We start from the raw sequence: 16992 nt of genomic DNA, 5'->3' as shown, positions 1-16992 counted from the left end.
CTAGAAGAGATACCTGTTAGGAAGGAAGATGTGTTGGACATTTTGAACAACTTGAGGATAGACAAGTCCCCCGGGCCTGACGGGATATATCCTAGGATTATGTGGGAAGCAAGAGAGGAAATTGCAGTACCGTTGGCAATGATCTTCTCGTCTTCACTGGCAACTGGGGTGGTACCAGGGGACTGGAGAGTAGCGAATGTTGTGCCCCTGTTCAAAAAAGGGAATAGGGATAACCCCGGGAATTACAGGCCAGTTAGTCTTACTTCTGTGGTAGGCAAAGTAATGGAAAGGGTACTGAGGGATAGGATTTACGAGTATCTGGAAAGACACTGCTTGATTAGGGACAGCCAGCACGGATTTGTGAAGGGTAGGTCTTGCCTTACAAGTCTTATTGAATTCTTCGAGGAGGTGACCAAGCATGTGGATGAGGGTAGAGCAGTGGATGTAGTGTACATGGATTTTAGTAAGGCATTTGATAAGGTTCCCCATGGTAGGCTTATGCGGAAAGTCAGGAGGCATGGGATAGAGGGAAATTTGGCCAATTGGATAGAAAACTGGCTAACCGGTCGAAGTCAGAGAGTGGTGGTAGATGGTAAATATTCAGCATGGAGTCCAGTTACAAGTGGAGTTCCGCAGGGATCAGTTCTGGGTCCTCTGCTGTTTGTAATTTTTATTAATGACTTAGAGGAGGGAGTCGAAGGGTGGGTCAGTAAATTTGCAGATGATACAAAGATAGGTGGAGTTGTGGACAGTGAGGAGGGCTGTTGTCGGCTGCAGAGGGAGTTAGATATGATGCAGAGCTGGGCTGAGGAGTGGCAGATGGAGTTCAACCCTGCCAAGTGTGAGGTTGTCCATTTTGGAAGAACAAATAAGAATGCGGAATACAGGGTTAATGGTAGGGTTCTTGGTCAGGTGGAGGAACAGAGGGATCTTGGGGTCTATGTACATAGATCTTTGAAGGTTGCCACTCAGGTGGATAGAGTTTGTAAGAAGGCCTATGGAGTATTATCGTTCATTAGCAGAGGGATTGAATTCAAGAGTCGTGAGGTGATGTTGCAGCTGTACAGGACTTTGGTTAGGCCACATTTGGAGTACTGTGTGCAGTTCTGGTCGCCTCACTTTAGGAAAGATGTGGAAGCTTTGGAGAGGGTGCAGAGAAGATTTACCAGGATGTTGCCTGGAATGGAGAGTAGGTCGTACGAGGATAGGTTGAGAGTTCTCGGCCTTTTCTCGTTGGAACGGCGAAGGATGAGGGGTGACTTGATCGAGGTTTATAAGATGATCAGAGGAATAGATAGAGTAGACAGTCAGAAACTTTTTCCCCGGGTACAACAGAGTGTTACAAGGGGACATAAATTTAAGGTGAAGGGTGGAAGGTATAGGGGAGATGTCAGGGGTGGGTTCTTTACCCAGAGAGTGGTGGGGGCATGGAATGCGCTGCCCGAGGGAGTGGTAGAGTCAGATTCATTGGCGACCTTTAAGCGGCATTTGGATAGGTACATGGATGGGTGCTTAATCTAGGATAGAAGTTCGGCACAACATCGTGGGCCGAAGGGCCTGTTCTGTGCTGTATTGTTCTATGTTCTATGTTCTATAAAGGTTAACTTTTAGGTTGAGTTTGTATTCAAGACAGCAGAAGTAGTGTTGTCATTTATCTCAAGAGGGTTGGAATATAATATCAGTGATGTGCTTCTGAGACTTTATAAAGCTCTAGTTAGGCTTTATTTAGAAAACTGTGTCCAATTTTAGGCACTACACCTCAGGAAGGACATACTGGCATTGGAGTCCAGCAGAGATTCACAGAGATGGTCCCTGGAATGGTAGGCCTAACATACGGTGAATGGCTGAGGATCCTGGGATTGTCTACATTAGAGTTTGGAAGGTTGAGAGGAGATCGAACAGAAACATACAAGGTAATGCATGGATTAGAAAGGATGGATGCTGGGAAGTTGTTTCTGTTAGGTGGGGAGACTAGCACCCATGGGCACAGCCTTAGAATTGGGGGGGTGCACTGGGGTGGTCAATTTAGAATGGAAATGAGGAAATATTTCTTCAGTCATAGTGGTGAGCCTGTGTTCATTGTCACGGAGCGCAGTGGACATTAAATGTCTTAAAGACAGAGATTGATAAATTCTTGATCTCGCAAGGAATTAAGGGCTATGGCAGAGTGCAGATGAAATGCCCATACCATGATTAAGTGGCGGATTGGACTTGATGGGCTGAATGGCCTTACTTCCACTCCTATGTCTTATGGTATTACGAAGCAGGACTTTTGTCTTCCAAGCCTGCACTGATCCAGATCCTCTATCTAAACCTGTCTAAAGATCTGTATCCCTCTGTTCCCTGCCCATTCATTTATCTATCTGAATACATCTTAAGGGACGCTATCATGCCCACCTCTACCACCACCACTAGCAACATATTCTAGGCACCTACCACCCTCTGGAAAGTGAAGAACTTTCCATGCATATCTCCCTTAAAGATTTCCCCTCTCACCTGGAACTCATGACCCTTACTAATACAGTCCTTCATGCTGGGGAAAAAGCTTCTTGCTATCCACCCAGTCTTTTCCACTCATGATTTTGCAGACCTCAATCAGGTAACTCCATCCCCCCACCCCCAAAACCACCACCACCACCTTCATCTTTCTAATGAAAATAATCCAAATCTACTCAACCTGTCTTTATAGCTTGCATCCTCCATACCAGGCAACATTCTGGTGAACCTTCTCTGCACCCTCTCCAAAGCATCCATATCCTTTTGGTAATGTGGTGACCTGAACTATAAGCAGTATTCCAAATGTGGCTGAACCAAAGTCCAATACAACTGTAACATGACCTTCCAACACTTGTACTTAAAACCCTGTCCGATGAAGGAAAGCATACCATATGCCCTCTTGACCACTATACTGACCTGAACACGCAGATCTTTCTGTGCATCAAATTTCCCTAGGGATTTTCCATTTACTTCCACCTATCGTATTCCCAGCACCCCTCCCCCAAATTCCCTCCCCTCTACCTTCTATCTCAGCCCGCTTGGCACACCAGCCTCATTCCTGAAGAAGGGCTTATGCCCGAAACGTCGATCCTCCTGCTCCTCGGATGCTGCCTGGCCTGCTGTGTTTTTCCAGCACCACACTTTTCAACTCTGGTCTCCAGCATCTGCAGTCCTCACTTTCTCCTATTTTCCATTTACTGTATAGTTCACTCTTGAAATAGATCTTCCAAAATGCATCACCCTGGCATTTGCCCGGATTGAACTCCATCTGCTATTTCTCTGTCCAACTCTCCAATCGACCTATATTCTGCTGCATTCTCTGACAGTCCCCTTCACTATCTGCTATTCCACCAATCTTAGTGTCACCTGAAAACTTGCTAACCAGTCCACCTATACCAAGCTCCAGATCATTTATGTGTATCAGTAACAACAGTGGTCCCAATACTGATCCCTGTGGAACACCACTGTCACAGTTCTCCATTTTGAGAAACTCCCTTCCACGACTACTCTGTCTCCTGCTGCCCAACTAGTGCTCTATCCCTCTAGCTAGTACACCCTGGGCCCCATACAACTTCACTTTCTCCATCAGCCTACCATGGGGAACCTTATCAAATGCCTTACTGAAATCCATGTATATGAAATCTACTGTCCTTCCCTATCTGAGTGCATAAATAATATTCTCTTGTAACCTGCACAGAAGAGATAGCAACTGTATGCCAACAGCTGAGTGCTCCTCTCAACTGTTCTTTCATGCTTCTGTTTTGGAGCAGCCATGTCTAGGCTCTTGCTGTGTATCTGATCCATGCACCTGGTTTAGCCCTGATCCAGCCTGTTTCCCCAACACCGCGCCCCCCCCCACCCCCCGCCACCCCCAGCCAATCTCTTTCCATGTCCTCAAAAATTTGGATTTAATAACTTTAACTGCCTTCATTTATGTGGATATGTTGGTATTTCCATCTCACACCCTCCTCAATTGCGATCCTATTCAAAACATGCAAGGTTCTGAGGAAACTTGACAAGTAGATGTTGAGCAGATATTTTCACTCATGTAGGTAACTCAAACTAAGGGGCATAGTTATAGGATAATGAATATTCTTTAAAACTGAAGTGCGAAGGAATTCCTTCTTCCTCAAGGTTGTGAATATCTGCAATACTCTATCCCCTGAGAGTTGTGGAGGCAAGATCACTGCAAGTATTTGAAGAGGAGCCAAATAGATTTTTGAAATATCTTGAAGTTAAGGGCTATGATGAGCTGGCATGAAAAAGGAGTTGAGGCCTGGGAAGATCAGCCATGATTTTGTTAAATGGCATGGCAGACTGAAGGGCTGAATAGCCTATTTCTCCTCCTATTTCAAACATTCTTAGGTTCACCCCGACAGGTCGTAAAAATCCTCCCATATCTTTTTCCTTTGCGCATCCCTTTTAAATGATGTGAGGCAACTCACCTCTACTACCTCCCATGCAGCACATTCTAGATTGTCACCACCTTCTGGATGAAAAAGTTTTTCCTCACATCCAACCTAAATTTCCTAACTTTCACCACGAACCTGTATTCTCTGTGATTGACCCTTCGACTTAGGGAGAGCAGCTGCTCCTTAACAACTCTGTCCATACTCCTCATAATTTTGGAAACCTGAACTCGATCACCACTTAGTCTTCTGTCCAATGAAAACAACCCAAGTCTATCCAACCTTTCCTCACACCATAAATTTTCCATCCCAAGCAGTGTCCTTGTGAATTGCCTCTGCATCTCTCTGGTGCAATCACATCCTTCCTGTAATGTGGCAACCAGAACTGCACACAATGCTATAGCTGTGACCTCACCAAAGTTCTAAACAACTCCTACATGGCTTTGCTGCTTTTGTATTCTGTGCCTCGACTGAAAAAGGCAGATGTCCAATTTGCCTTTTTCACCACCCTGCTAACATGCCCATCCACATCGGAGGCTGACGGGTGACCTTATAGAGGTTTATAAAATTATGAGAGACATGGATTGGGTAAATAGACAAGGTCTTTTCCCTGGGATGGGGAGTCCAGAACTAGAGGGCATAGATTTAGGGTTAAGGGGAAAAATTTAAAAGAGTTCTAAGGGGCAACCTTTTCACGCAGAGGGTGGTGCGTGTGTGGACTGAGCTGCCAGAGGAAGTGGTGGAGGCTGGTACAATGACAATATTTAAAAGGCATCCCGATGGGTATATGAATAAGAAAGGTTTAGAGGGGTGTGGGCAAGTGCTATCAAATGAGACTAGATTAGTTTAGGATATCTGGTTGGCATGGACGAGTTGGACTGAAGGGTCTATCTCCATGCTGTACATCTCTATGACTCTATCCATGACAGCTTCAGAGATCTATGGACAAACACATCAAGGTTCCTTTATTCCACAGAACTTTGCAGTGTCATGCCATTTGTTTTATGAGCCCAACTTCCTTTATTTGCTGTGCGGTTCCATAAAGGGCCTGTCCTGCGCTGTAATGTTCTGTGTTCTATGAGTCTAACTTCCTTTATTCTCCGTGTACTGCACTGTAATGCTCTATGTTGTACTTGTCTAACTTTCTTTACTTGCCGGGCGGTTCCATAAGTGGCCTGTACTGCCCTGTCATGTTCCATGTTCTATGAGTCCAACTTCCTTTATTAGACAAGTGGTTCCATAAAGAGCTGGTAATGCGCTGTCTCAATCTATGTTGATTAGTCTAACGTCCGTTATTAGCCAAATGATTCCATATAGGGCCTGTACTATGCTGTAATGTTCTATGTTATATTAGTCTAAGTTCCTTTTTTAGCCGACTGCCTCAATACTGGGCCTGCAGTGCACTGCAATGTTCAATGTTGTATTTGTCTAATTTCCTCTTTTAGCCGCTAAGCTCCATAAAGGACGGGTACTGTGCTGTCATGTTCTATGTTCTATGAGTCTAGCTTCCTTTATTAGCCAAGCATTTCCATAAGTGGCCTGTACTGCGCTGCAATGTTCTTAATTTTCTACGAGTGTAATTTTCATTATTAGCCGAATGGTTCCACAAAGGGCCTGTACTGCGCTGGAATAAGGTGTACGAGTCTGACTTCCTTTTTTAGCCACGCAGTTCCATAAAGCTGTGTACTGTGCTGTAATGTTCTTTGTTCTATGAGTCTAACTTCCTTTATTTGCCAAGCGGTTCCAGAAAGGGTCTGTACTGCACTGTCATAGTTTAGGTTGTATTGGTCTAATGTGCTTTATGAGTCTAGCGGTCTTTGTTCTATGAGCCCAACTTCCTTTATTAGCCGAGTGGTTCAATAAAGGGCCTGTACGGTGCTGTCAGGTTCTATGTTGTATTAATCTAGCTTCATATATTAGCCGAGCAGTTCCATAAAGGGCCTGTAATGCGCTGTAATGTTCTAAGTTCTATATCTAACTTCCTTTATTTGCCTTGCGGTTCAATGAACAATGTGTACTGTGCCGTAATGCTCTATGTTGTATTTGTATAACTTCCTTTACTTACCGAGCAGTTCCATAAGCGGCCTATACTGTCCTGTCATGTTCCATGTTCTATGAGTCTAACTTCCTCTATTCCATAAAGGGCCTTAAAGTGATTCCATAAAGGGCCTGAACTATGCTGTCATGTTAATGTTCTATGAGACTAATTTCCCTTATCAGCCGAGCATTTCCATAAACGGCCTGTACTGCGGTGCCATGTTCTATGTTTACTAGTCTAACATCCGTTATTAACCCAGCGGTTCAATAAAGGGCCTGTACAGCGTTGTAATCTTCTATGTTGTATTAGTCGAACATCTTGTATTCGCCGAGCAGTTCCATAAGGGCCTGTACTGCGCTGCAATGTTCCATGTTCTATGGGTGTAATTTCCTTTATTAGCTGAGCAGTTCCATAAAAGGCCTGTACTGCACTGTCATGTTCTATGTTGTATGAGTCTCCATTCCTTTTTTAGCCATGCAGTTCCATGAAGCTCTGTACTCTGCTGTAATGTTCTATGTTCTATGATTCTAACTTCCTTTATTCGCTGTGCGGTTTAATGAACAATGTGTACTATGCTGTAATGCTCTATGTTGTATTTGTCTAACTTTCTTTACTTGCCGAGCAGTTCCATAAGCGGCCTGTATGTCCTGTCATGTTCCATGTTCTATGTGTCTAACTTCCTTTATTAGTCGAGCTGATCCATAAAGGCCTGTACTGCATTGTAATGTTCTATGTTGTGTTAGTCTAATGTCCGGTATTAGCCGAATGGTTCCATAAAGGGCCTGTACTGTGCTGTAATGTTCTATGTTGTAGTGGTCTAACTTCCTTTATCAGTTGAGCAGTTTCATAAAGAGCCTGCGATGTCATGTTCTTAATGTTCTTTGAGTGTAACTTCCTTTACTAGTTGAGTGGTTCCATAAAGGGCCTGTACTGCGCTGTCATGTTCTGTTTACTAGTCTAACATCCGTTATTAGCCCGGTGGTTCCATAAAGGAGCCTGTACGGCGTTGTAATGTTCTATGTTTTATTAGTCTAACTTCTTTTATTAGCCGAGCGGTTCCATAAAGGGCCTGTACTGCACTATAATGTTCCATGTCCTATGAGTCTAACTTCCTTTATTGGCCGAGCAGTTCAATGAACAACGTGTCATGCTCTGTGTTGTATTTGTCTAACTTTCTTTATTCGCCAAATGGTTCCATAAATGCCCTTACTGCGCTGTAATGTACAACATTGTATTAGTCCAGCTTTCTTTATTAGTTGTGTGGTTCCATAAAGGGCCAGTCCTGCGCTATCATGTTCTTAATGTTCCATGAATGTAATTTTCCTTATTAGCCAAGCATTTCCATAAAAGGCCTATATTGCAGTGTCATGTTCTATGTTTACTAGTCTAACGCCTGTTATTAGCCCAGCAGTTCCATAAAGGGCCTGCACGACATTGTAATGTTCTATGTTGTATTAGTCTAACTTCTTTTATTCGCCAAGCAGTTTCACAAACAACAATGTTCCATGTTCTATGAATCTAATTTCCTTTATTAGCTGAGTGGTTCCACAAAAAGGCCTGTACTGCACTGTCATGTTCTATGTTGTACGAGTCTAACTTCCTTTATTCGCTGAGCGGTTTAATGAACAACGTGTACTACGCTGTCATGCTCTATGTTGTATTTGTCTAACTTTCTTTATTAGCCGAGCGGTTCCATAAATGCCTGTATTGCGCTGTAATGCTCTATGTTGTATAAGTCTAACTTCCTTTATCAGTTGAGCGGTTCCATAAAGGGCCTAACTGCAATGTCATGTTCTTAATGTTCTTTGAGTGTAACTTTCTTTAATAGCTGAATGGCCTGTACTGCGCTTAATGTTCTATGAGTTTAATTTTCATTATTAGCTGAATGGTTCCATAAAGGGCCTGTACTGCACTGTCACAGTTAAGGTTGTATTGGTCTAATGTGCTTTATGAGCCTAGCCATAAAGGGCCTGTACTGTGCTGTTATGTTCCATGTTCTATGAGTCTAACTTCATTTATTTGCCAAACAGTTCAATAAGCAGCCTGTACTGCCCTGTCATATTCTATGTTGTATTGGTCTAACTTCCTTTATTAGTCGAGCAGTTCCATAAGCGGCCTGTACTGCGCTGTGATGTTCTTATTGTTCTATGAGTGTAGCTTCCTTTATTAGCCGAGCATTTCTATAAAGGGCTGTACTGTGCTGTTATGTTCTATGTTTATTAGTCTAACGACTGTTATTAGCCGAGAGGTTCCATAAAGGGCCTGTACTGTGCTGCCATAGTTTATGTTGTATTGGTCTAATGTCCTTTGTGAGACCAGCAGTTCCATAGAAGTCCTGTACTGTGCTTTCATATGTATGCGTCTCACTTCCTTTTTTACCCGCGTGGTTCCATAAAGCTCTGTACTCTGCTGTAACGTTCTATGTTCTATGAGTCTAACTTCCTTTATTATCGAGCGGTTCCACAAAGGGCCTGCACTGCTCTTTAATGTTCTATGCTGTTTTAGTCTAATGTCCGGTCTTAGCTGAGTGGTTCCATAAAGTGCCTGTACTGCGCTGTAATGCTCTATGTTGTATGAGTCTAACTTCCTTTACTAGCCGAGCATTTCCATAAAGGGCCTGTACCGCCCTGTCACGTTTTATGTTTATTAGTCTAACGTCCGTTATTAGCTAAGTGGTTCCATAAAGGCCAATACTGCGCTGTAATGTTCCATGTTCCATGAGTCTAACTTCCTTTATTAGCGGACCATTTCCATAAAGGGCCTGTACTTCACTGTCATGTTCTATGTTTATTAGTTTAATGTCCATTATTAGCCGAGTGGTTCCAGGAAGGTCCTGTACTATGCTGTCATATTCTATGTTGTATTAGTCTAATTTCCTTTATTAGCTGAGCGGTTTCATAGAGTACATTACAGCTCAGTACAGGCCCTATGTTCTATGTGTCTAACTGACAATATTAGATGAGCCGTTCCTCCAGGTCCTGTACTACGCTGTAATGCTTTATGTCCTATGAATGGAAATTCATTATTAGCTGAGCGGTTCCTTAAAGGGCCTATACTGTGCTGTAACGTTCAATGTTCTATGAATGGAACTCTCATTATTAGCCAAGTGGTTCCATAAAGAGCCTGAACTGCCCTGTCATATTCAACATTATATTAGTCAAAATTCCTTTATTAGCCAAACAGTTTCGTAAAGAACATTACAGCGCAGTACAGGCCCTATGTTCTACCATTTCATTATTAGAAGAGCCTGTAGAACATAGAACATAGAACATAGAAGAATACAGCGCAGTACAGGCCCTTCAGCCCTCGATGTTGCGCCGATCAAAGCCCACCTAACCTACACTAACCCACTAACCTCCATATACCTATCCAATGCCCGCTTAAATACCCATAAAGAGGGAGAGTCCACTACTGCTACTGGCAGGGCATTCCATGAACTTACGACTCGCTGAGTGAAGAACCTACCCCTAACATCAGTCCTATATCTACCCCCCCTTAATTTAAAGCTATGCCCCCTTGTAATAGCTGACTCCATACGTGGAAAAAGGTTCTCACTGTTAACCCTATCTAACCCCCTAATCATCTTGTACACCTCTATCAAATCACCCCTAAACCTTCTTTTCTCCAATGAAAACAACCCCAAGTGCCTCAGCCTTTCCTCATAGGATTTTCCTACCATACCAGGCAACATCCTGGTAAACTTCCTCTGCACCCGTTCCAGTGCCTCCACATCCTTCCTATAGTATGGCGACCAAAACTGCACACAATATTCCAGATGCGGCCGCACCAGAGTCTTATACAACTGCAGCATGACCTCAGGACTCCGGAACTCAATTCCTCTACCAATAAAAGCCAGTACGCCATATGCCTTCTTCACTGCACTATTTACCTGGGTGGCAACTTTCAGAGATCTATGTACATGGACACCAAGATCCCTCTGCTCTTCCACACTACCAAGTACTGTGATGTAATGTTCTATGTTGTATTAGTATAACTTACTTTATTAGCCAAGTGGTTCCATAAAGGGCATGTACTGCGCTGTACATGAACTTCATGTATTAGCCGAGCGATTCCATAAAGTGATGTAATGTTAAATGTTGTATTGGTTTAACTTCCTTTATTAGCTGAGCAGTTCCAAAAAGGGCCGATACTGTGCTGAAATGTTTTAGGATCTAAGTCCCTTTGCAAACGACAAATGCCCTCCTCATTATCCACAACTCCACCTATCTTCGTATCATCTGCAAATTTACTGACCCACCCTTCGACTCCCTCATCCAAGTCATTAATAAAAATTACAAACAGCAGAGGACCCAGAACTGATCCCTGCGGAACTCCACTTGTAACTGGGCTCCAGGCTGAATATTTACCATCTACCACCACTCTCTGACTTCGATCGGTTAGCCAGTTTTCTATCCAATTGGCCAAATTTCCCTCTATCCCATGCCTCCTGACTTTCCGCAGAAGCCTACCATGGGGAACCTTATCAAATGCCTTACTAAAATCCATGTACATTACATCCACTGCTCTACCCTCATCCACATGCTTGGTCACCTCCTCGAAGAATTCAATAAGACTTGTAAGGCAAGACCTACCCTTCACAAATCTGTGCTGGCTGTCCCTAATCAAGCAGTGTCTTTCCAGATACTCATAAATCCTATCCCTCAGTACCCTTTCCATTACTTTGCCTACCACAGAAGTAAGACTAACTGGCCTGTAATTCCCGGGGTTATCCCTATTCCCTTTTTTGAACAGGGGCATAACATTCGCTACTCTCCAGTCCCCTGGTACCACCCCAGTTGACAGTGAAGACGAGAAGATCATTGCCAACGGTACTGCAATTTCCTCTCTTGCTTCCCACATAATCCTAGGATATATCCCGTCGGACTTGTCTATCCTCAAGTTGTTCAAAATGTCCAACACATCTTCCTTCCTAACAAGTATCTCTTCTAGCTTACCAGTCCGTTTCACACTCTCCTCTTCGACAATATGGTCCCTCTCGTTCGTAAATACTGAAGAAAAGTACTTGTTCAAGACCTCTCCTATCTCTTCTGACTCAATACACAATCTCCCACTACTGTCCTTGATCGGACCTACCCTCGTTCTCGTCATTCTCAGGTTTCTCACATACGCATAAAATGCCTTGGGGTTATCCTTGATCCTATCCGCCAAGGATTTTTCATGCCCTCTCTTAGCTCTCCTAATCTCTTTCTTCAGGTCCCTTCTGGCTATCCTGTATCCCTCCACTGCTCTGTCTGAACCCTGTTTCCTCAACCTTATGTAAGCCTCCTTCTTTCTCTTTACTAGACATTCAACCTCCCTCGTCAACCAAGGCTCCCTCACATGACCATTTCTTTCCTGCCTGATAGGTACATACATATCAAGGACACATCGTATCTGCTCTTTGAAAAAGTTCCACATTTCCACCACATCCTCCCCTTACAGCCTATGCTCCCAATTTATGCTCCTCAAATCCTGTCTTACAGCATCGTAATTTCCCTTCCCCCAGTTGTAAAATCTACCTTGTTGTGCGCACCTATCTCTCTCCATAACCAAGGTGAAAGTCACAGAATTGTGGTCACCATCACCAAAATGTTCACCCACTAACAAGCCCATCACTTGTCCCGAGTACCAAATCCAATATGGCCTTCCCTCTGGTTGGACAATCGACATACTGAGTTAGAAAAGCTTCCTGGACACACTGCACAAACACCGCCCCATCCAATCTACTTGATCTAAAGAGCTTCCAATCAATATTTGGGAAGTTGAAATCGCCCATGACTACGACCCTGTGGCTTCTGCACCTTTCCAAAATCTGTTTCCCAATCTGTTTCTCCACATCTCTGCTGCTATTGGGGGGCCTATAGTAAACACCCAACAAGGTGACTGCACCTTTCCTATTTCTGACTTCAGCCCATACTACCTCCAAAAACAGATCCCCCTCAAACTTCCTTTCTGCAGCCGTTATACCATTTCTAAATAGCAATGCCACCCCCCCCCTCCTTTTTTACCACCCTCCCTAATCTTACTGAAACATCTGTAACCAGGAACCTCCAACAGCCATTCCTGTCCCTCATCTATCCACGTTTCCGTGATGGCCACAACATCGTAGTCCCAGGTACCGATCCACGCCTTAAGTTCACCCAACTTAATGGACGAGCGGTTCCATAAAGGACCAGTACTGTGCTATAATGTTCCATGTTCAAAGTTTGTGCGAAGATTTGTAGCTCAGGTACTCGTTGTTGTGGTTTGTTCACCGAGCTGGGAATTTGTGTTGCAGACGTTTCGTCCCCTTTCTAGGTGACATCCTCAGTGCTTGGGAGTCTCCTGTGAAGTGCGTCTGTGATGTTTCCTCCGGCATTTATAGTGGTTTGTCTCTGCCGCTTCCGGTTGTCAGTTCCAGCTGTCCACTGCAGTGGCGGTATATTGGGTCCAGGTCGATGTATTTGTTGATAGAATCTGTGGATGAGTGCTATGTCTCGAGGAATTCCCTGGCTGTTCTTTGTTTGGCTTGTCCTATAATAGTTGTGTTGTCCCAGTCGAACTCATGTTGCTTGTCATCTGCGTGTGTGGCTACTAAGAATACTGGTCATGTCGTCTCGTGGCTAGTTGGTGTTCATGGATAGGATCCATTAGCTATCTTCCTGTTTGTCCGATGTAGTGTTTTGTGCAGTCCTTGCATGGAATTTTGTACACTACGTTGGTTTTGCTCATGCTGAGTACCGGCTCCTTTGTCCTGGTGAGTTATTGTCTGAGAGTGGCTGTAGGTTTGTGTACTGTGGTCGTAGTTGTCTGGCTGTCAGTTCAGAAATGTTTTTGAATGAGTGTCGGTGGAAGGGTACTGTTGGGGACATCGGGAGGGGAAGAAATGGAGGGCTTGGAAGCCCTGGACCTGGCGGATGAAGGTATAGAGGATTTTGATATTCATAGTGAAGATGAGGCGTTGGGGGTCAAGGAAATGGAAGTCTTGGAGGAGGTGGAGGGTGTGGGTACTGTCCCAAACATATGTGGGGAGTTCCTGGACTAGAGGGGATAGGACAGTATCGAGGTAGGTAGAGATGAGTTCGGTGGGGCAGGAGCAGGCTGAGACGATGGGTTGGCCAGGGTTGTCAGGCTTGTGGATCTTGGGAAGGAGGTAGAATCAGGCGGTGTAGAGTTCCCGGACTATGAGGTTGGAAGCTGTGGGTGGGAGATCTCCTGAGGTGATGAGGTTGTGTATGTCTGAGAGATGATGATCGAGGGGGTGTCTGGCTTCAGCGGTGTAGAGGTCAGTGCACCAAATTACCACTGCACCCCCTTTATCTGCTGGTTTGATGGTGAGGTTGGCATTGGATTGTTGCTCCTGATGCAGTCTCCTTTACATTGGGGGAACTGGACATCTTCTCACAGAGCGCTTTAGGGAACACCTCTGCGACACCCACACCAATCAACCCCACCACCCTGTGGCCCAACATTTCAACTCCCCCTCTCACTCTGCCAAGGACATGCAGGTCCTGGGCCTCCTCCACCGCCACTAATTCACCATCCGACGCCTCCTCGGAATACTTCAATCGCAGGGCATCAATGTGGACTTCACCAGTTTCCTCATTTCCCCTCTCCCCACCATACCCCAGTTCCAAACTTACAGCTTAGCACCATCCTCATGACCTGTCCTAACTGCCAATCTTCCTTCCCACCTATCCACTCCACTCTCCTCTCTGCCCTATCACCTTCATCCCCACCTCCTTCCACCTATTGTACTCTTAGCTACCTTCTCCCCAGTCCAACCCCCTCCCATTTAGCTCGCTACCCCAGAGGCTCCCTGCCTCATTTTGCCTGATTTTCCTGCTCCTAGGATGATGCCTGGCCTGCTGTGCTTTTCCAGCACCAGTTTAATCGTGACTGAGAAGTGGGATACCAGCGTGACTAAGCAGCTATACAAAACACAGTGCTGCAGGCACTTAATATCAGAAACGGGATACCAGCATGACCCAGCAGCTCTCAAAAGTACAGTGCTGCATGCCCTTAATATAGGAAATGGGACACCAGCATGACCAAGCAGCACTGTGCTGTTGGCACTCAATATCAGAAATGAAAGAAGAAAGTGTTGGAGAAATTCAGCAAATCTTGCAGTACCTGTGGAGAGAAAGGCAGAGATGAGTCCAATGTAACTCTTCTGGAGAGGGGTCATGTTGGGCGAGAAATATTTTTCCCTTCACAATTTCCAGACCTGCATTTCCAGTAAAGTAGTCAGTTTGATTGGCACCATATGTAAACAATGCAGTCCATCCACCACCAATATTTAGTAGCAGCATTATGTATAATTGACAATAACCACTGCAGAAGTTCACCAATGCTCCTTAAACAGCATCTTCCAATCAACAACTCACATCTTCCGAAAAACAAAGAAAGTTGATGCATGGGAACACCTTGAACTGCATGTTCATAGAACATAGAACATAGAACAATACAGCCCTCGATGTTGCGCCGATCCAAGCCCACCTAACCTACACTAGCCCACTATCCTCCATATGCCTATCCAATGCCAGTTTAAATGCCTATAAAGAGGGAGAGTCCACCACTGCTACTGGCAGGGCATTCCATGAACTCACGACTCGCTGAGTAAAGAATCTACCCCTAACATCTGTCCTATACCTACCACCCCTTAATTTAAAGCTATGCCCCCTCGTAATAGCTGACTCCATACGTGGAAAAAGGTTCTCATGGTCAACCCTATCTAAACCCCTAATCATCTTGTACACCTCTATCAAGTCACCCCTAAACCTTCTTTTCTCCAATGAAAACAGCCCCAAGTGCCTCAGCCTTTCCTCATACGATCTTCCTACCATACCAGGCAACATCCTGGTAAACCTCTTCTGCACCCGTTCCAGTGCCTCCACATCCTTCCTATAGTATGGCGACCAAAACTGCACACAGTACTCCAGATTTGCCGCACCAGAGTCTTATACAACTGCAACATGACCTCAGGACTCCGGAACTCAATTCCTCTACCAATAAAAGCAAGTACGACATATGCCTTCTTCACCGCACTACTTACCTGGGTGGCAACTTTCAGAGATCTGTGTACATGGACACCAAGATCCCTCTGCTCATCCACACTACCAAGTGTACGACCATTAGCCCAGTACCCCATCTTTTTGTTACGCATGCCAAAGTGAATCACCTCACACTTACCCACATTGAACTCCATTTACCACCTTTCTGCCCAGGTCTGCAGCTTATCTATATCCCGCTGTAACCTGACACATCCTTCCTCAGTGTCAACAACTTTCGTATCATCCGCAAACTTGCTCACCCAACCTTCTAGCCCCTCCTCCAGGTCATTTATAAAAATGACAAACAGCAATGGTCCCAAAACAGATCCTTGCGGAACACCGCTAGTAACTGCACTCCAAGATGAACCTTTGCCATCAACTCTTACCCTCTGTCTTCTTCCAGCCAGCCAATTCCTCATCCAAACCTCCAACTCATCTTCAATGCCATACCTCCGTATTTTTTGCAGTAGCCTACCATGGGGAACCTTATCAAACGCCTTACTAAAATCCATATACACCACATCTACCGCTTTACCCACGTCCACCTCCTTAGTCACCTTCTCAAAGAATTCAATAAGGTTTGTGAGGCACGATCTGCCCTTCACAAAACCATGCTGACTATCCTTGATCACATTATTCCTATCCAGCTGTTCACAAATCCTATCCCTTACAATTCTCTGTAAGACTTTGCCCACAACAGAAGTGAGGCTCACCGGCCTATATTTACTAGGGTTATCCCTACTCCCCTTCTTGAACAAGGGAACCACATTTGCTATCCTCCAGTCTTCTGGCACTATTCCTGTAGACAACATGGACATAAAAACCAAGGCCAATGGCTCTGCAATCTCCTCCCTTGCTTCCCAGAGAATCCTAGGATAAATGCCATCAGGCCCAGGGGACTTATCTATTTTCACCCTTTCCAGAATTTCCAACACCTCTTCCCTACATACCTCAAAGCCGTCCATTCTAATTAATTGTGACTCAGTATTCACATCGGCAACAATGTCCTGTTCCTGAGTGAATACTGACGAAAAGTATTCATTCAGTGTTTCCCCAATCTCTTCAGCCTCCACACACAACTTCCCACTACTATCCTTGACTGGACCTATTCCTACCCTAGTCATTCTTTTATTCCTGACATACCTACCAAGCCACTCACCATCCTGATTTGGATATACCCTCCTTCAGAAAAGATACCATATCCCAGTGGACCATAGAGCTGCCCTCTCATTAGAGAGACACGACTGGTTGTGAGTTTAACCTGATAGTCACCATGGCTCAGGGGAGAGCTGAGTTTGAGAAGGTGGGACCTTCATGGTGATCTCAGCCTGTATGGGGATTGAACCGTGCTGTTGGTGTCACTCTATTTCACAAACCATCCATCCAGCCAGCACTGTTGCAAGGGGTCAGTTAGCACAGTTGGCTGGACGGCTGGTGGGAGATGTAGAGAGGCGAGGTGATCCTTAGTTTAAATTCACCACCAAATGCCTCTCTCGATGAGAGAACAGTCCTCTGG

This window comes from Chiloscyllium punctatum, chromosome 37 (genome assembly GCF_047496795.1).
Source record: "Chiloscyllium punctatum isolate Juve2018m chromosome 37, sChiPun1.3, whole genome shotgun sequence".
Classification (NCBI taxonomy): domain Eukaryota; kingdom Metazoa; phylum Chordata; class Chondrichthyes; order Orectolobiformes; family Hemiscylliidae; genus Chiloscyllium; species Chiloscyllium punctatum.
Note: the sequence above shows the minus strand (reverse complement) of the source record.